The following is a 20,646-nucleotide window of genomic DNA, read 5'->3' as shown; positions in this document are numbered from 1 at the left end:
GGGGGGCGGTGGGTGGGAGCCCGCCAGAGGCGGCTGTGGAGCGGGAGTTACGAACGCGGGTCCGCGGCGGTTCCACCTCGCCGTGGCTTGGGGTAGTCTCAGAGGCGCCCAGGATGGACAAAGTGCTTTTAAGAGGATCCCTGTCTGCTAGGAGCTCTCTCCCAGCACGGCAGTGCGAGGAGCGCCCTGTGGGTAACAGCAGTTGGGAAGGAAAGATGCTTCCGTGCGCGTGTAGCGGCGCATCTTCGGCGCACATCGGAAATGCTCTGACTGCGTGCGTTCGGGTGGGGAAAAGTAAGCAAAGGTCGCTCATATCCGCATCTTGGGAGCAAAAGTGGAGTTGCGACAGCTCCGGGTAGGTACTCGCTGGGTTGCAGCTGAATAAGCGGCTGTGCCTAGAAGGGAACTGCGTTTCGGGAGAGCCGGTGACGATCTCCCCTGGAGTGGCAGCACTGCAGTTGCAAGTGAAAAAAAGTTAACACGTCGGACAAAAGCTGGGCTTTGCTTTTTTTCTTCTTTCCAAGTAATATACGGCGGGTTTGAAACATCGTGTCTTTCTGATCTGCCTCAGCTGCTACCTGAGTCCCTGTTTATTTTTCAAAGCTTTTTAATGGAAGGGAGCCCCCTCGCAGCCCCCTGTCCTCTGGTTTGCATGTACCCGGCAGAAAGTTTCCATTGTTCAGGAAAGGGTTTGAAGCCTGTTTGCCAAAAAAGTGACAGGGGAATAAATGGACTTCGTGGAGGTTGGGGGGTGGGGGCATTACTTTCATACCCCTTTTGGTTAAAGCTATAAATCACACCAGGGGTTGGGTTTGTTTTCAAGAAAGTCCTAATAAAACACCAGATTCTTAGTGTAACTCGTTTGGCTCATTTTTCACAGCCAAAAGAATTGATTTATGGGGCAACATCGCAGGGACTTGGTCAGAGCAGATGAGGTCGGTGTGCGGAAGGCAGCAGGCAGCCTGTGCTGGCCACAGGGGTGAGAGTGACAGAAGCGAAGTGTCCCCAGTTCTCTCTGGCTTAGCCTGAAGTGCATATTGGTGCTGTCACTTCAGGCAGTTGATCTCATGAGGGTGAGGAACAACCCCGGTGGCTGCCTCAATGGTCCCTGGGCTTCCACCCTCACCTTCAGCCCATAGCTGGGGTTGATGATGTGTTGAAGTGGTGCTAAACCCTTCCCGTGCTCTAAGGTACTTTTGCAAGTTAAAGCTTTGGGACGCTGTTGGAATCGTAGCAAGTGGCTTACTTGGAGGTCGCACAGAGGGAAACGTCCCTCCAGTGACTGTGAAGTGAGAGATGGGTTGGGATTTCCAGGGAGTTCCGTGGAAATCTTCAGGACAGGCTCTCTTACCTCTCGGTCAGCTTTCTCCAAAGCAAAGGTGTCACTGTCAACCCCCACTGCCCTCCCTGGAAGTGGGATTCCTCCCTCAACCAGGAGGATTCCCATCAACCCCAACACCTAGTGATGTCTCCAGGAGTTGCCCCATCACTGTGAGCTGTTGAAAGCTCTTGGGGACGGGGACTGTGAGGGGGGAGAGAGCTTTTCAGTGCCAGTGGCCGTCCCACCATCATCCACGTGCGTGGGGAAGCGTGAAGCCGGTGCTGCTTCCCCAGCTCTGTGCCAAAGCCAGCGGCTCTGTGGCCATGAGGGCCCCCCCTGCCTGTCCAACCTGGGGGGGAAAAGGTTGTGCAAAAGAAACTGTAAAGAATATAAACCTTCAGAGCCAAGTAAAAACACATTTTACTTTTTCAGTCTTTTTGAATTGAATGGTAAAAAGCAAATTCTTTCTCCTAGTCAAATGGGCCATGGGGTATTGGCTCATTACTGAGGGTTGTTGTTCGCTGGGCTTTGCATTTACAGTCTAAGGCCTTATTTTCCATAAAGGGGCTTGGAAGGATTTTTCCCCAGTGATCTAATTCTCCACACGGGGCTGTGAAGGCTATAACAGCTACTGCTTTGTGCCTATACTCAGCTACATAAAACACACATTGAAGGGAGGCATTCTCGAGGTATGTGTATGTTTGCTAATATGAATACTGGCTATTAGCGGAGGTGGAGGGGGTGCAGGTTTTAACATCTCCGCAGGGAGGTGTTCGGCTGTTGGCAGGAAGGAGGCAGATGGCGGGGCTGTTGCTGAATAGAAGCTAAACTAAAAACACCAGGGGCCTCATCTGGGCTGAGTTTCTCTTCTCTCCAGTTCTCGGGGCTGCTGCAGGAAGAACAATGTCAAATTTCCCCCCTCCCTCTTTTTTTTTTTTTTTTTTTTTTTTTATGAATGAAAGTAGAGAGGCGAGGCAGGATTGAATGTGTATGTCATTCAGGGGCTATGACAGAGATGATTAGGGAGGTCAGTGAACTCCTTTGCAGCCTTGAGCATGCGGTCACTCTATTCAGCAGCCACAGAATAGACATCAATATAAAAAAGCCCGTCCAATTTGCATTAGTATTCAGATAAAGATATTACTTCGTACGATTTGTGAATGTCAAGTAACGCTGGCTGTTTTCTTAGAGAGCAGCCCAACTGAAACATCAGCATTTCACTTTTAAAAACTTCTGATAACCGTCCTGTCTCCTGTAGCTGGCTTGTGTGTGTGTTTGCATATGGTATATGTGAAAAAGGCAACTTCTGGGCTCTTTAGGATTTGTGTTGCACTAGTTAGCTACTGAGGCTGTCTGAGTGCATTGAAAGAGTTGTATAGAGGGCTGCTAATGTTTGATCAGGTTTGTGCGGGAAGGGGAGGGGAGAGCTCTCCCAGTCTGTCAAGAGCAAGAACCAAAGTTTCCTTGTGCAAGGAATGAAATTGTCACCCAGAGTTAATACTACACAGGCAGTTTTTTAGCCAGAAGAACAGAACAAGCACCGTTTTGGGATTTTGCCTAAGTTTAATGGGAGGCATGTACTAATTCCTGTGACTTTTTTGCTTGGGAAGAAGTGGTGATGTGCCGGCTGAGGTGTTTTTTGTGCAGCTGATGGAAACCGGGCTCTTGTAGCTTTCCAGTGTGAGCTCAGCAAGGGGTCCAAGGTGTAGGCTACGCAGATCTGTGTCACTTTGCTTTGTGTATCTGAGCGTTTCAAAGTTCATCCTGAAATTATAGGGGTATTGAAGCGAGTGCCAAATGGCGCTGGCTGTTCCTGGAGCTGGCCTTGGGGTTTAGCGTTCAAACCCTCTGCAAAGAGTCTGATATATTGATGGTGCTGCTACACCAGAAATGTTTTAGATACAGTGGGCAGCCGTGATTGATAGTTCTGACATCAAAAATTGATCCATTTGTTCTCATGAACAGCAGCAGCTAAAGAGCTAATTAAGTCTTTAATGCTGAGACTAGCATATTTTACTATATGCAGTAGAATAAGAGGACACAAGTAAGTGATGATGAAATATGGCTTCTTTAAAAAAAAAAAATCTGTTTCTTACCTACCAAATAGTGAACTAGAAAGTCTGTTCCAGGGCAGAGATGGACTCAATGTATTCAATAGTAGCTGTATAACATGAAGGAAGTCTTCTACGCATACTGACAAGGGTCACTCCAATTAAATCTGAGGATTTTTTCTTTTAATTAAGACTTTATTAGCAACTGCTGAGTAGGGAATGTGATGAAAGTAAATCTGAAAATTGTGTAGCAACGTGTTGATCTGCTAATTAAATCATGCAATTAAAGTAAGCCACTCTGACTGGCACGTTAACTTTTACAACTCCCTCCAAAAAAAGCCTCACGTGCTGTTTGGGAAAGTGTGCCTGTCCTGAAGCCTGACTGAACATGGGTTTTGAAATTAGGTGAACACTAAAGAACTCTTGATTATGGCATTCCCACTGTATCTAGACCATTTCCATCCAGTGGGACACAGTCTGCTGCCTGGACAAAGCTGAAATTTTTCATAAAGCTGAAGGAGGGTTCCAACCTCCCCCTTCTATAAGGCTGAAAACCAAAATTTTTTCCTTTTAAAATATGGTCAATAACAGCGAACTTTGACATCCACCTACATGCTTAAAAAGCTGTCCTTTCTGAATACTTATTCTGTACATCTGCTATTCACTTAGAGATCCTAAAAGACAGGGAATCAGCCTGGTTTCTGAGCAATTAATAAAATTTTCAGTTTATAAAAGCGTTGGATCAAGGTGTTTCTGACAGCGATCTATCACTGGCATGCAGTGCTGTGGCTGAAGGCATTTGCTGAACCTTAATTTTAGCTAAGGTTAGGGCATGGCCTGCTGGTGGCTTTTTCTGGCTGGTCATTGAAGTGTGTGGGATACAGTGCAGGAGCTTGAGTATGAGCCATCAGGCTTCATGGACAAGTGGCTGTGTTGTCATAGTTTAGATTTTGGCAATTTTTACTATATATAAGGTAGACTCATCAGGAATATAACAAATTCAGATGTTTCTACTGAAAATAGAGTTAAAATTCCCTCCCCAGTTTTTCCCAACTTGGCCGAACCTGATGTACAGATAAACAACAAATCTGGCTATTTTTATTCTGTTTCCCTGTTAGAATAGATTTCTGTCTTCTCTCTCATGTACTGCATGCTCATAACTTTTCATATGTCCTGGGAGTTTGTCTGACTCTGAATACCTGTTTCTTCCTTTTTTTCTGACCCTTAAAAAAACACTCCAACCTTGAAATTGCCTGCTGACTCCAAGCCATTCAATAGAGTGGTTTGATGTAGCTGTTTCAGTGTTTGTCATTTCATCTCTTTTAACAGTGATCAGTGATAAACTTGATTCTACATGTACCAGACTGTATGCCAGAGAGGATGGTGACTGGTAGAAGTTTGCCTTACATTGGGGTTTTTTTCAGCAAATGGGACTCTGGTTCAGCACAGCCACTCATGGTATGTGGCAGCAGGCAGCCCAGACTGCAGGAAGAGTAAATCTGAAAGCACCTCTATGCAAACTCTGGGCTAAAACCATGTCTGAAGGTGCACACAATGCCAAAAGCACCTTAAAATACCTTGTTACACCCTGAATTTTTTTCCTTGACCTCCTACATAGCTTATCAGTTTAGTGGTTTCCCCTCTTTTGGCTGTTTATCTGGTGATCTTGTTAAAAAAATACTTTTTCTCTGAAGTAAAGCTGACTTCCCCAGTGTCCCCTTTCTCATACACTCACAGCTCGGGTTGCCAAGTGCCATAGATATGATTTAAAGCTCTATATGTGTGAAGAAGGGCTTTTATTCCTGCAGTGAATGCTGTATTCCTGGTGTGCTTACCCCTAAAGTATCTGCTCCTTGGCTTGAATGACCAGGAAGTTTCTGTAGTATCAAAAGCAAACAAGAACTGTGAGATATGGGGCTGAGTAAAACCTATAGTAAACTTAGTAGTTAAAATGTGAAAGGTAATCAGATGTAAACCTGCCCTATTATTCTGATAGGCTATCAGGGGTGTTGCATTCAGGTGCATAGGAACTAACCAGGAGGTAGTTAAATCAATTTTTTTTTTTTTTTTTTTTTTTGTGCAGTGACAGTCAGGTTACTCAATGTAGCAAAGCTATTTTTGAAGAATAGCAGCACAGTTAAGTAAGAAAACATTTATCCAGTAGCTGCTTCAGTTTGATATATTCATCTAAAAAAGGGGCAGTATTGATTGCAGAGGTGGAGGTAGTTCTGATGTGCTGGCTTTGCTGTCTGAAATCCAGAGAGCAAGGCAAGATTATGAGTTGGTTAAATAAAAAGGTTATATTAAAACTTGGAAGTAGATGTCTTTATCACGCAGAACTGTATGCAAAACAATTGCCATGTGCTTACACGTTTAGCATCTGTGAGATTTTGGGGCTGTGCCATTTCTGCAGGTTGTGAGGGGTTAAAAGAATTAATGACTCAAGTGAGAAGGGTTCCAAGTTTTCGGGTGAGGAAAGGACGCAGCCCAGGATCGCTCTCTGGGAGCAGGCACAGCTCCACAGGCTGCCGTGTGTGCTGAAGGCTCTTGCCTGGGAACATCACAGCCCCAGGACCCCAGCACTGGTGTTCGTACCAGTACACCCAGGGGTTGTACTCTGAGCTACTGAACTACCTGCCAGTGTCACGCTGACACATGGCAGCGTGTTGGTTTGGTTTTTTTCCCCCTCATTTCCTTTTCACCCAAGGAGCCAAGCTATCAGGAAGTGCCTTAACTGAGTATGAGGCTTTTAGGGAAAGACAGTAACAGGCAATGATAGTGCACCATGGCAAGCCAGAAACCTCCAGAGGTGGCTTCCCAACTGCTGCTGTTTCATAATTGATGAAAGTGTTTGCGAGTTTATCTTCATTTAAAACTTTTGCCCTGGAAAGCGAAGTGTTTTATAGTTGTGCCTTGATTGCAGTGACCTACCTTGAGCTGTTCACAAGGAATCTCACTAAATTATTGCAGCTGATGTGGTTAAATCAGTAAAGTTTTAGAGACCAGTGCTGGGTTATAAGGATTGAACTAGTATTCAGAAGTAATGGATTTTAAGCATTTTGGAGTTGACCTGGGATTAGCTGGGTGTATTTTTTTTGAAGACAGCAAAATAGCTGGGTATTGCTTAGGGGCCAAACCTTGTGGTGGTGATGTGGTGCGTGGGTGGGTTCTCACTGATGCCAAGAGGGAGGAGTGATGTAAGGTAAAAGGCAGGAAGGGGAGGACTTGACTGTCAGAGAGCTCCAAGGAGGGTGATGAGGACAAGAGCATCTCTGAGGCTCCTCTCCCAAGAGGCAGGCGGCACCTGGCTCTGTGAAAATGGGGTGCAGGCATGGTCCTTGTCGCAGGACCGTGTCCCAGGAGCCATCTGGTCCCCGTGTTGTTGGTGGTGGCTCTGCAGAGGGGATTTACTGGGGGTTTCGCTGTGGTGTGTGGCAGAGGTCATGTGAAGCCCTGGAGGTGTTTCTGTTCCACGGGGTACTGAAGGGTAGCTGGCATCACCCTGAACTGACAGCTCATCCCCTCTTGCTCACTCCCCCTGGGGGAGGTAAAATACACATCTGTGAAGGCTTTTCTTTGGAGTAAAAAGGAGCTACGGGAGATGTCTCTGGATCCAAATGATGAGGCCAGCCTTTCTCAACCTTCTGCTTTCCCTGTCAGAAAACTGAAAAGATCCCAAGAATTGGATTTTTAATTTTATTTTGATGCTTGACAGAGCTTGTAAAGATCCTTCATAGCAAATTTGGCTCCCAGTTCGGAGGGTCATTGCTTTCTTTAGGGGTTTTGCCATTCTCTGCTGCTTGTACTCCTTTAAAAATAATAATGAGGTCCTGATCTTGCGCCTATTGAATCCTAGGCAAAAAAAAGCCCCCATTGATTTCCAAGGGAGCAGGCTGAAGCCCTTCACAGATCGTGGTGGGAGCAGCTATTTAGCATAAGCAAAGATTGTTTGGGAAGTTTTCTAATGACCCAAACATTTTAACAAGCAGAGGAAACTCTGGTGAGTAAAATGGCTCCCAGTTTGAGGGTGGGGATCCCTGGAACTGGCGTTCAGTGACCTCCCATTCCTCTCTAACTGGCTGTAACACAGACCTTCCCTTCCCATCTTGCTTTTTGGAGCTCCAGCATTGATGGGGGCCCACGGCAGCATCACAACCCAAACGTGAGCACCAGAGGCGGCGGCGACAGCCACCGCCCGCCTCCCCCGTGCCTCTGTAGAGAGTCCTGCATGGAGCTGAGCTGCCGTGCTGGCCACTGTCCCCTCGTGCCCCATCCTCGCTGCCATTGTATCAGTGTCGCTGGCATCAGCCCCAGCCCCACGAGCTGCGAGCAGCACAATGCGCCAGCAAAGTGTTCATAATCCCCCGCGGGGGTTTGCTGCTGAGCCTGAACCCTGCGACGCTGCACCAGACACGAGCCCGTGGAGGAGCTTTCCTGGCACTTCCTGGGCAGACAGAGCACAAGAAAAAGTTTTCCTGTAGGATTTGGGGGTTTTTGGGGGTTTTTTTATAACCCTGCTTTCATGGGCGAGACTCAAGTACAAGCAGTTGCCTCACAGCAAAATATTTCAGCAGCTTGTGCGGAGACTGTAGGGCCTGAACGAACTGGTGATTTCATTTTTGTTTAAAATTTTTTTAACTTCTCTCTGTACATTCACCCGGGAAAGCATTTCGTTTCTAGCTGGTAGCAGGATCTGTGTAAGATGAGCCAAGATGTGCCTTGGGAGATGGAGGTGTCACAGCTAAAAGTGGAGAAACCAATTGTGGTGAGAAGGTTAAGGAGTTCTGAGTGTGCCCTGACAATTAGCATGTTCAAGTGAAGATAAATCCTCCATGAGCTTGTCTTTAATTAAAAGAATGATTGGAATTAGGCATAGTACCGTCTCTCCTGATCAGTATCATGAGTATCTGTGCGAATAAAGCATTTCTGAGGAGGGAGAAAACCACCAGATTTTAATCTTCCTTTGGTAGCCGATATGTCTGCCTTTTGCAAGGGCATATTTCTCCCTGTCTTGGAGTACCCAGGCTTGTTGACAGTAAACAACTGTCACTTGGCAGTTTATGAAAGAAGAATGTTTAAGAAAACATGTCCAGTTTAAATAGCTATGTTAATAGGCTGGGGATTCATGCAGAAGTGAGGGGATCTGGTAAATGGAGGTACATAAATTAGCTGGTATTTAGAACCATGGAATCATGGAATGGTTTGGGTTGGACGGGACCTTAAATATCACCTTGTTCCAACCTCCAGTATTCACTGTGTAAGAAAAGAGCTGAATGCAGTTGGGGGGAAAAATTAAAAATACTTTTCATTTTTACAGTCAGTGTGTTATGCATGAATTCACAACTTTCTGTGAATGCATTATTTTTTTTTCCAAAGAAAATTCAGAAAGCCTCTTTCTTCCAGCTTGTGGTGGGTTGGGCCCTGGGAGGCCCCTGGGTGGGACAAGCTGCAGGGCTGGGAACCCAGTGCTCCCACTGAGTGGCCTGAATGCTGCTCCATGCTCCACAGGCAGCATTTGGACCTTGCAGCTGCCCTGCTGTGTCCTCAGCCTTTGCCTCGCAGGGGTGATCGCAAGAGGAGGCTGCAAGGAAACTTTGCCTCCTGATTTGTGAATTGATTAATTACAGAAAGGAAGAGGTGGGGTGGGGAGTGGAGGCAAAGTAAGAAACAGCAGATGGTGTCCTCTCTGCATCCCTGCCCAAAGTTGCTACAAATCCATCACCCACCTTCTTTGAGTTAAACACTGGGGATGTAGTGAGTGATGAGGGAGCGCAAAGCGTTTGTTCCAGCTCAGCCCAAAGTCATCAGTGTCAAAACGTAAGGAGTGGGGGCCTGGTGTCAGGCACTTAAAATCTGTAATCAGGCATAAAAAATATGTTTCAGTCTTTCCAGGCTCCTGGTTCACCCAGCTGGGGAAGAAGAGTGTAAGCGGCTACTGGCATTAGCCTTGAAGATACTGGGTAAAACCACTCTCCTGCACCCCTAGCTGCCAACCTGGGATATCATATAAATACAGTAAATACTGTGGAGTTTAAATACAGAGTACTGTGTTACAGATACTTTCCTTCAGCCTGGAGTATCTCAGAGAGGGGCATCTTGACAGCAGCACCTTCTCTTGCCCTTGTTCCAGTTAGGGCAGAGAGCTGGAGGAGCAAATGGGAGCCCCTAGAGTTTTGACAAAAGGGTCACACTCAGTTTTCTTTTGCCTAGTGGTTCAATTAGTATTGCCATCATTTGAACTAGGAGGCAAAGGAAACCCAAATACAAAGCCTTCTACCACAGAAATGCTTTGCGATCTGCCCAGTCAAAAAGGAAAGTAACTCCTAGAAAGTGTTAATGTAGTTGTACTGGGGCTCCAACCTGTGAATTATTTAGTGAAGGGATGAGATTTCTGCCTCTATTTTAAGTGTAGGCATGCTGGCATCTTGGGATTTGAGGAGGTAGTGGGCTTCTGCATCACAAAAGTCTTCATGAAGGGGAGGGAAGCACAGAGGTGGCAGAGGGGTTCTCCTTTGCCCTGTCCCCCTCAGTGCAGGCACAAAAAGGGGCAGGTTTGTACCCACCACTGTGGTCTCGGTGGTGGGTCACTGCCTGGGTCTGGTGACTCCATGCAATGCAAACCCTTCTTGTGAGGAGTCATCTGCGCGCTCCAAACAAGATCGTCTTGTGGGTGGAATGTGTTAGTTCTGGCAAAAAAAGGTCCTGAAACCTCCTCAGGTGCTTTCAAAATACATGTAAATGTTTGAACTGAGGTTTTCTCCCCCCAGTGCATAGCAAATGAAGTCCAGACAAGAGGTGCAGTCTTTGCAGGAATAACTTCACCCTATGCTTGAGCCCAGCTGTTTTGGTCATGAGAAGGAGGAGTTGGAGGGGTGACTCAGGGCAGGCAAGAAGAAAAGATGACCCTGGATTAGCCACCCACCCCTGGACAGGGAGTGGAGGGGGCAGAATGCTGTATGCAGCTCTTGCTCCATCTATGGGTTATACATCAAGGGAGGTTGTCCAACTTCATGTCTTCACCAGTAGTGCAGGGTGGTGGTTCATCCGACCCAAGAGAGCATGGCAGGAGCTTAGCTTTGGTGCATGACTTTCAGACAAATACAGCCCTTTGGTGACTGCTGGGCTCAGTTTTTATGATCTATGTGTTCCACCTGCCAGAGAGAAGTGGCTGTTTTTCTCCTCCCTTGGTTTGCCTGCTGCACTGATCATCCTTGCCATCACAACAGCATCCATCTAATTCTTAGATGATTTGCACAGAGAATTTATAAGTGTTTCTGGTGGGGAAGGGAAAGGAAGAGCTGGGAAAATCAGAGTCTGAAGGAAGGGGAAGGTATCCCAAAGTGCCTGTAAAAGATCCCTGGTTCATGCAGGTAGGACCAGCCACATCCTCTTGTAGGAAGGTGGAAATAGCCCTCTGCAGAGGGTCTGCATTTCCTTACAGCAGTGCTAAAATATCTTTGTATAGAGTTATCTACCCTGCTTCTGGCATTTCTAGTTCCTAACGTGGTGCAGGTTGTAGAAGATGATTATTTGGAGGCACTGCTAGAAGGCAGTGGGAGCTGAGACACGCATGACTTCCTTGAGCTCTCTCTTAATTTGTAAAGTGGAGTCCAAACCCCGCTGTAATAGATACGGTTACAGGAGACCATTAAAAGGTCCCTCCTGGTGAACCTGATGCCCTGGTGCTGCTGCTGGAAGTGATAAACCCCTGCATTCAGGTTGGATGGTATGTGCTGCCCTGTGTGTGTGCGCGTATGCATGGAAGCCGGTAAGTCCTGCTAATTTAGGGATTGTTTTCCAAGTCTGTTTCCTATAACCCCGTAGACTTAATACAAATAAAGAACTGACTAAGTTTCCTGTGAGAAGCGCAGAACAAATGCTAAGCGTGGGATTTGAATGCAGAAAGGTGAAAACACAAATGTATACAGAAACAGCAAGTCAAACAAGCTGAAAAAATATTGTAAGGTTGATTTAACAGAGCAGTGAACTCAAAGCTGTCTAATCCCTTTAGCAGCCTTCTTTAAAGAGGAGAAATAAAGGAATTTTTGATATTACTTTTCTTTGCCATCTCTCACAACTCTTTCTAACAATGCTGAAGGATAAGACTTGAGTTTAGCACAAGGACAAAATGTTGCACCATTAGTTAGAGATGTTTTTTAAATAACAAAATCTTCGTTTGTCATTTGCGACATTAAAGTGGATCAGGCTTCCTGAAAGGAGATTACTGTTAAATTTCTCCTACTGGGGTACCTGGCACCTAAATCTCGCTTGAGACTCTGAAATAACAAGCTTGGTTTTGAAAGATGCTGAGCCAGGTCAGGCTCTGCATTTAAATCGCTTAAGTGCTCTCAAAATCTGGCTATTCATTTTGATGCATAGATATGGACTTCTGGGCTTAATCACCAACCTTTGCATTTCAAATGTTTGACCTTTGTTTTCTTTACTAAGTATGCAGACAGAACGGCCCCCCAAATTATTATTATTTTTCCCTTTTACACAGTTGAAAATGGCCATCAGAGAAGACTTGAAGTTCTGCATCTTATTACTGAGAAATGGGGGTCTTTGAAAAATAGCATTTTATGTTACTCAGGGGAAACTTGCAAAAAGGGGAATATTTTCTTGTTTTCATTCACATAAACATGATCCATCATATATCTAAAACCCACAATCAGTTGGAAAAAAACCCACCCAAACTACCCTAAACCTTTGCCCTCTCTTAATCCCTGTACAAGAGGGGTTTTTTTTTAAGATGTGCTTTTCTCCCCGCTGAAATAAAGGCAATTGATAGGCTCATAAACAAATACCAAACATTAAGTCCTAATCTCCATATAGAGGAGCCTGACCCTTTTTATGGAGAGAGAGAGTAGAGGGAGGAAACGGGCCAGGAGTTTGAGGTTTAATGCTTATTAAAGTTTTAGTGGGTGGGAAAATGCAATCAATAAATTTTGTTTAATGCCTCAAAACTGGTGTAAGTTTTCACTAGCTACACTGGAGAGTAGTTTTCATTTTGGAACTAGGACACTCGTAGTTGGAATGACAATTAATGTGGAGTGAATATGGTCCCAGTTGGAAGCCGATTTTTTTGAATAACATGAGAACTCCCCCCACCTCCCCGCCTTGGCTCCGAAGTGGGGTAGCTTCCGTTTTTAATTAGCAAACCCAGCAAAATTTAGCTCATTGTGTCTTTCTGCTGCTTTGGCCTAGTGGATAGCTTGGATTTCTCCATCTTGCTGTCTTGAGGCTCTTCTCTTTATTTTTTTTCCTTCAGTTTTGGTGCGGGAAGGAAAGGGGGGCTTCAGGATACTTAGGATTAAAGTCATTGTTTGGGGATATTTGCAGCCAGCTGCCTGCATTAAATGAAGATTAGAGGAGTGCACATTAAAAGTGCAAGGGAAATGCAGAGGACCTGGGATTTGGGAGCTGCATAGCTGTGAATCGAAGGGGAAAGGTTGGGGCTTTATGGCAATTTTTTTCTGATGCCATGTGATCTTAAAGCCCACTTCAGAAAGCATCACAAGTACCAGAAAAGCATCACAAGTAGCTTCCAGGGCAAAGATGGCTTGGGAATTGTAAAGGGAACAGGAGCATTTGCATTCCTTAAAAAGTTCCTCTGAGGTAAACCTAAACTTTTGGGCCTGGTGAACTTCTGTATTTCTTAAAAATTCATCTGCAAGAGCACTTGAAAGGTGGTGAAGTTTTGATAGAACTGACCAAGTAGCTGAAATCCCACTCTGGAGGTCAAAACTCCAGCAGTAATGAATTTTTGGAGGCTTTTTCAGAAGGAAATGGAGGTATAGAGAAAGAGCCCAGGAAAAAAATAACTCAGAAGAATCATTCAGCAGCATGTGCTTAGTCTTTTAAGTAATTATAAGAAAGTTTAAAAATATTTCCAAAGATACAGCTGCTCTCCTTTTCCTATGCTTTGTGGAGCAGTCATTTGTGTAAGCTGTGTCCTTGTAGCAAACTTTGCTAATTGCTTGGGATGTGTCACCTACAAAACCCCTCCAGGTAACCCGGTCCAGCGAAGTAGGAGGGATGCTGTGGTGCACTGATTCTGAAGAGCACGGGTTTGCTCAGGGCCTCCACAGTTCAGCAGAAGCAAGTTCTGCTCCAATGGAGTCTGGGGCAAGTTTTGCCCAATCTGCTGGGATGCTGGGAAGCCTCATTCTGTGCCTCAGTTTACATAGCTGCGGCCACGGGCTTTGAAAGGGCTTATGGTAGTTGCTTGCTTGCTGAAATGATGAGAGTGTTTTGGACTTCCTCAGGCATGTAGGGCAGGAATGTAAAACATCAGCCGCTTTGTGGTGGGATCTGTCTGTCAGCATCAAGCTGAGATGCCCCTGCTGTGCTGAGCAAAAGCTGAGGCCAAGTTGGCCACGTTCTTCAGAGGCAGCAAGAAGCAGACACCAAGAGGATGACAACACAGTCTCTTGTGCTCCCCCAGAGATCAGCCCCATGAGTGTCCCATCACTCTGCCTTGAGCAGGGAGTGGTCTGGGTTGACCACGTTTGGCCACTGCGGTTGAGTGAGGTTGTCTGTGTGACCTGTGGGCAAAACAGCTGCAAGGATGTGCCAGGCTGAGACTGATGTCATCCCCACCGTGAGCACGGGCTGCTGAGAACTGACACAGCTCATTGCTGCGCTCCGTGAGGAAAGCACAAAGACTCTGGCACCTGGGAGAGCAGGAGCCATCTGCATGGGCATCCTTGAGCAGGAGCCAGGAGCTTTCACAGCCTGGAGACCTCAGCATGCCCATTCTGCCTCCCATCCGCTGCTCCCTGTCTTTGGGGACCATTGATGAAGTGGAGACATTTCAATATCAGTTCTTTTATTTCTGTTAAAAAAAAAATCTAATGCAGAACTCTGAGCTAACTAGATACATATGAGTGGTGGTTGCTTCCCTGTTTTCAGTGGGGAACCAACTGTTTGATTGTACAATCTGGCCAGATTTTAAGGAAAACTCCCCATCACTGCCTGTTGCTTTAAGCCAGCGAGCCCCAGCTGAAGGCTGTCCTTGGGACCAGTTCTGGGCTCTCAGCAGCAACCAAAGCTTTGTGCCTCTTGGAGGGGTTTACATTCCCATCATTTTAGGTGTAGCCAGGAGACTCCTTTGATTTGTTCCCTGGTGGGTGTTTTTGTCCTCCTCAGGACTTCCAAGTGTCAGAGGGAAATCCTCCTGGCCAAAGTGTTTTTGTAACTATTTTAGCTTTGTGATAATTTATTTCTTTAAACTATCTGTGCCTGAATTGGGTGATCTAAGAAAACAGTCCATTAAAAGGAGGATACTGTAGAGTCCTGATGAATCCTGTTTTCTACTTGGCCGATGGAACAGAAAGCTAATTGCCAGTAGTAAATCCATTCAAAGGAGGGCTGGAGGGAGGGAGAAAAGCTAATATTCCTCCTTGAATGCCGTTTAATCTCTGAAACCTTTCATGCAGATGTAAATTAGGATTTGCACAACAGAGTCAACAGTTGCTTAGTAGATAAGGCAGATTTGCAACATCTGCTTTTTCCATTCTGGAAGCTCTTCCAAAGTCACTGTTGGGGATAGCCAAACTAAACAGTAGAGTTTTTTTTACTCTTTTCCATAATCTCTTGTTTATAAAGAAAGCTGCATATGACAGAATTAAACCTGGTTATTGTTCTGCTAATTCCGTAGGAAAAAAGTTTGCTTTTCTCCTGAAACAGATCTAAGAAAACCCCCACGGGGTGGTAATACAGTGCAGTTACTTGTTAATGTCTTTGGAAGAAATGTTGCCTGGTAACAATTGCGTAGGCCACTGCAGTGGTAATACAGTATAAACAGTCTACTTAGCATTATTATTATTAGAAAAGCTGTTTTAAGCTGCTCCAGAACTGCCTCCTCCCAAGCAAACACTTGCAGTATAGGAAAGATAAAGTGGTACCTTTGGGTGACCTGGTCTAGGGGAAGATGTCCTTGCCCATGGCAGGGGTTTGCAACATCTGCTTTTTCCATTCTGGAAGCTCTTCCAAAGTCACTGTTGGGGATAGCCAAACTAAACAGTAGAGTTTTTTTTACTCTTTTCCATAATCTCTTGTTTATAAAGAAAGCTGCATATGACAGAATTAAACCTGGTTATTGTTCTGCTAATTCCGTAGGAAAAAAGTTTGCTTTTCTCCTGAAACAGATCTAAGAAAACCCCCACGGGGTGGTAATACAGTGCAGTTACTTGTTAATGTCTTTGGAAGAAATGTTGCCTGGTAACAATTGCGTAGGCCACTGCAGTGGTAATACAGTATAAACAGTCTACTTAGCATTATTATTATTAGAAAAGCTGTTTTAAGCTGCTCCAGAACTGCCTCCTCCCAAGCAAACACTTGCAGTATAGGAAAGATAAAGTGGTACCTTTGGGTGACCTGGTCTAGGGGAAGATGTCCTTGCCCATGGCAGGGGTGTTGGAATGAGATAATATTTAAGGTCCCTTCCAACGCAAACCATTCTGTGGTTCTTTGATTCTGTGAAATAATGGAGGCAAACCCTTTCCAGATGTGATTGTCTAAAGACATATTTTTATATCACAGTTTAGACTTCTACAGATACAGATATTTTATTTTTGGAATATTTTATTTCTGGGTGCAAGCCCCACTGAGCAGGGGAGATAACCCAGCAAAAACACCGCTTTGGGAGGCAATACTGCTTCAGCAAAGCATCCTGTGCTGCTGTGATTGCCAGAGTGAGCCCCTTCTTCCCAGGATGACTGCAGCCTGACACTGGGACGTGTGGTGCAGGAGGGGTCTTGACCTTAGAAGGGGAGAGGAGTGGGGGGGGGAAGTGAAAACAGAATATTTTGTATAATAATTTTTATTTTATAAAGAAAATATAATAGAAAATACATAATATACACAAAACACTTTATATAATAATCATGTATGTATTTGATATATTGCATTTTGCTGTGCCAGGCTGGTGAGGTGCCTTTTGGGGTGGCAGGGCCATAGCCAGACAGGGATGTTCCACCTCTGGCACTGTCACATCTGTGCAGAAAGGAGGGGAAGCCATGCCCTGCATAAAGTACTTCCAAAAAAATACAGATATATAAAAAATACCCCATCAGCTCCCTGCAGAGCAGTTGTGGGTATGCAAGGACTGCACCGCTCCCTCGATCTTATCTGCCCTGAGAAGGCAGGTTCCTGGGGAAACAGGTGATCCCACGATCTTATCATGCTCACCTCTCACAGGGGCTGCAGTGCTGCAGGGCCTGGGGCTGGTCTGGTGGTTTTCAATATTTCCCCGGGGCCCATCTGCCTCTCTGGGAGGAGGCAGAGGGAATGGGGATGTGGGTTCTTTTGGGGAGGTGACACTGGGGCCACTTGTCACATTTCCTGGCTACTTTTTGGATTTAGATGAATGAACAATTTTTGGCAAGAAAAGTGTTTTATTTCCCTGCTGGGAAGTTAGCTCTGCGAAGTGCAGAAGTCCCAAGGTGAGGTGAGGAAGTGACTCCATCCCAGGAACAGCCTCACAGGTATTGTGAAAAACACCTGAATATTATTCGCTGGGTGAATAATACTGTCAGCCTCTGTTAACACAGGCAGGACACTTATTTCGAATAAACCAGGGCTAAATGCACGGGACACAATGCTGGTCTGAGCCTGGAGATAGTGTACATGCTCTTTACCAGCATGGCTATGTTCATCCCACTAATGCTGGAGGTTTCCATACACCTCCAGCAGTTACTCACCAGCTCACTGGCTGGGACCATGATCCCCCTGGGAATGGGATAACAAAACAGGAGAAAGCTCTGGCATGGCTGTTGCTCTGTGATCCTATAATGTATCCTGTCACGGTGGATTTGGTGCAATAAAATACATAGAACAAGAAACTATTTCAGATTAACCTGGAGAGAGAAATGTGTGGAGCGCTGCTGTCTCTGTGCTTGTTAACATGCCAAATACAGCTTGTTCAGCTTGAAAAAGGAAAAATACGATCTGCTTAGAATTGAGCCTTAGTCCATTCCAGCACCAGGCTGTGAAGCACTCCTGGAAAGCCTCTTGGGGATTGCCAGGGTTCAGGGTGGGGTGAGGAATCTCTTGCTGGTGGTACTGAAAGTGGTGTGCCTCAAATGCTCTGTGGGGGGAGTGCCAATGTGATTTGTGTGGTTTGAGTTGTGTGGTGGGTGTTCCCCTGCTGCAGGATGCCCACTGAAGGAAAAGGATGATGATGATGATGATGGGGGATGCGTGCACCCCACCAGAGCAGTTCCTCAGGGACTCCTAAACACTTTGATGTTTGAAAAAGTAGGGTTGTGGGAAGTTATTCCAGGGGGAAAATCGCAGGTGAAGAGAAACTGCCTGGAGCCAGAACCCAGCACCCTGTGAGGTGACATAGTACCCTGGGGCTCCCTCACCCCTGACTGTGGGCCTTTGCTGCCCAGGAGCAGTCCCCAGCAGAATCTGTAAATAGTCCCTGGCACCCAGGAGGGCACCAGGCAGGCTCTAGGTTGGCTTGGATTTTTTGGGGGGCCATAAACAGCCCAGGAATAGCCCACCAGCCTCCAGGGATAGCCCACCACCCTCCACCTCGTCCTTGTCCTTTCGTGCCTGAAAAATAAATAACTTGAGAGCTGCATGCATTAAAACCAAAATAAAATATTTCCAGGCTCAGCCAGAAACAAGTATTGATGTCTAAGAGGAGCAGACAGCTGATGGAAATACTGACACACTTAAGCACTTGGAGCTGTGAGCCACATAGAAAGTGAATTTATTGCTGGGATGAGCCAAGCAGCTACAGAGATGAAGTATCTTATCCTTATAAGTGAATACATACAAAAGCATTTCAGCGTTGCTGGGCCAACTGCTCCTCATTGGAGAAGGTGTTTCCCAGCCAGTTGCTGCCTTTTTGCTGCTCTGAACAGCTTAAAAATGGTCTCTTTCTCTGTAGTATATTTGCTATTAACAGTGATGATGCTGCAAGTGCTGATCTCTATCACATGTGTCTCTTGGTGATTCTCAAGCCATTAGTGCTTTGGTTAAACTAACAATTGGTTGAATTTTCGTCATACCTTGGGAGCCCACAACCCAGATAGCCTCTTTCTCTGGAGCAACCCGTTAAAGCTGCGAATGTGTTAATCCCTCCTCTGCTGGCAAGCAGCAGAGTGGGCTCCTGTAATCCCTACATGAGTTAACTCCCTGGTAATTTATACCTGAGTGTCAGTCATGGTTTAACCCCAGCTGGGAACTCAGCCCCACACTGCAGCTTGCTCACCCCATCTCGGAGGGTGGAGGAGAGAATCAGAGGAGTAAAAGTGAGAAAACTTACGGGTTGCGATAAAGACATTTTAATAAGAGAAGCAAAGGCTGTACACACAAGCAAAGCAGAACAAGGGATTTTATTTCACCACTTCCCAAGGGCATCCCCAGGACAGCCGGGCTCCATCACACAGTGACTGGGGAAGACAAATGCCATCACTCCAGACAACTCCTCCTTCTTCTCCCAGTTTTATTGCAGATGTCATATGGTCTGGAATATTCCTTGGGTCAGCTGGGCTCAGCTGTCCTGGCTGTGTCCCCTCCCATTTTTTTATGGCTGGATAGTTGGCATCAGAGGGGGCAACTTCACGTCTCCTTCCTGTCTTGGTGTCTCTAGTTGAAAAGGTGTTGGAAACTTGCAGCTGGAAGGCAGGAAGGAGCTGCTGGATGCTGGCCACCCTGTGAGAGATGGGAGCTTTGGTTCTCTGCTTTAAACTCCTGCTGTTTTAAGCATGGAAATGAGACTGTCTCTGCTTTCAGATTTATCTGTGTACTTGAAGTCTATATAAGGAATGAGAGCAAAAATTGGTTCTCCAAGGTCACAGATGGGCAAAGTGCTTAAAAGCATTTGAGTGCCTATTTAAATACTTGTGGAGGTCTCCAGCTTGGGTCCTATTTATTTTTTAAGCCATAAGCCTTTAAACAAAAGTTTGAAAAACAGTTTACAGAAGTGAGATTAAGACCATTAGTAGCATTCCCCTTTTAATTCACCACTATGTCTTTCCAGTATTATTTCCAGTCAGTAGGAAAAAAGTCACTAGAACCAAACTTTGCATCACAATATCTGCTGGAGACCGACTGGGGAGGCTGAGGGTAGAGGTGCCAAAATAAAGTTGTCAGAAACAAGAGATGCTGCTTCATTCCACAGAAGAAGCTTGAGACCCCAGTCCATCTGCTGAGTCTTACTTTCCTCTTCCTTCCAGCATTCCCTGTATACATTTTATAAAAATTCTTTGTTGCTTTGTCATTAACTGCGGTTCATTATGGTTTTCAAAAAAGAGGTATTTCCTTTCAAATGGCTAACTGGTACAGTTTGGCCTGTGCTTAGTCTGAGCTTGTTCCTGTTCAGTAGGTTTATAATACAAAACCCAAAATATACAAGTGTTGATCATTTGGCAAACAGCTTTGGTAGAACTGTGTTTGGTGTGGAGGGGTTATACAGTTGTGTAGGGCTTGTTTTCCAGTAGATTAAATTAGCAAGAGGTTCCATCAGAGTTAGACCAGTAGTCAGTCTTGCAAGTGCAAAGCTGTCCACGGGGCTTTTAAATTTGAAGCCAAAGTTGGTACCAGTGAAAAAATCCTCATAGTTTAGAACAAGGAAGAAAAAACACTTGAATAGTTAAACTAGAATATTTCTGAACCAGATCTTCCCCAAGGATATATCCCAGTTGGGAAGAGACCATGGGTGAACACTCAAATGTTGCAACGAGTGCTGGTCTGATAGCAAGGAAATGCTGGATGGAGCTCAGTCTTTTTTTTTTTATTTACTAAAAGTATATGCTTTCAGGGAAAATTTTTATTAAAAGGGAGAAAAACCCAACACCCTAAACCTTTGACTGCACGAACACCACAACATTCTGGCCAAACCATAAAATATTTGAGTTGGAATTGCTACCAGGGTATGAGGAAAGGCTCTTTGTAATCCCAATGAGTGTGGGCTTTGCCTCCTGTGAGACAGTACCTCCCATGAAATACCACCTTTTCAGGCTCCCAGAATCCTTTCTTTCTACCCTGCCAAGGCTATTGACAGCAACATATTTAGATTTTAAATCTTTGCATTTATACAAGAATAAAAACATGCATGACAAGAAGAGAAAAGCAATACATTTTTCTCTTACAGCCTGCTCCAACTCTTTCACCTCAAGGCAAAAGAGCAGCCTGGAGCCAATGCTACATCCTCAGGTATTTGGAGCTGCTGTACTTGCATTGGTTTCACAGTGTAGTCATAATCTATGAATATGTCTTTGATTCTGCACTTTTGTTGCACAGAGAATAACTTCAGCA

At 45.4% G+C, this 20,646-nt stretch overlaps 1 protein-coding gene across 1 annotated transcript in view; it reads left to right on the top strand.

Moving 5' to 3' along the window:
- Positions 1 to 20,646, top strand: part of FGFR3 (fibroblast growth factor receptor 3) — a 69,305-nt gene that overhangs the window by 13,660 nt on the left and 34,999 nt on the right. The window lies entirely within an intron of this gene.

The sequence above is a fragment of the Corvus brachyrhynchos genome, unplaced genomic scaffold (assembly GCF_000691975.1).
Source record: "Corvus brachyrhynchos isolate BGI_N302 unplaced genomic scaffold, ASM69197v1 scaffold80, whole genome shotgun sequence".
NCBI lineage: Eukaryota > Metazoa > Chordata > Aves > Passeriformes > Corvidae > Corvus > Corvus brachyrhynchos.
This window is presented reverse-complemented; position numbering and strand designations above follow the sequence as displayed.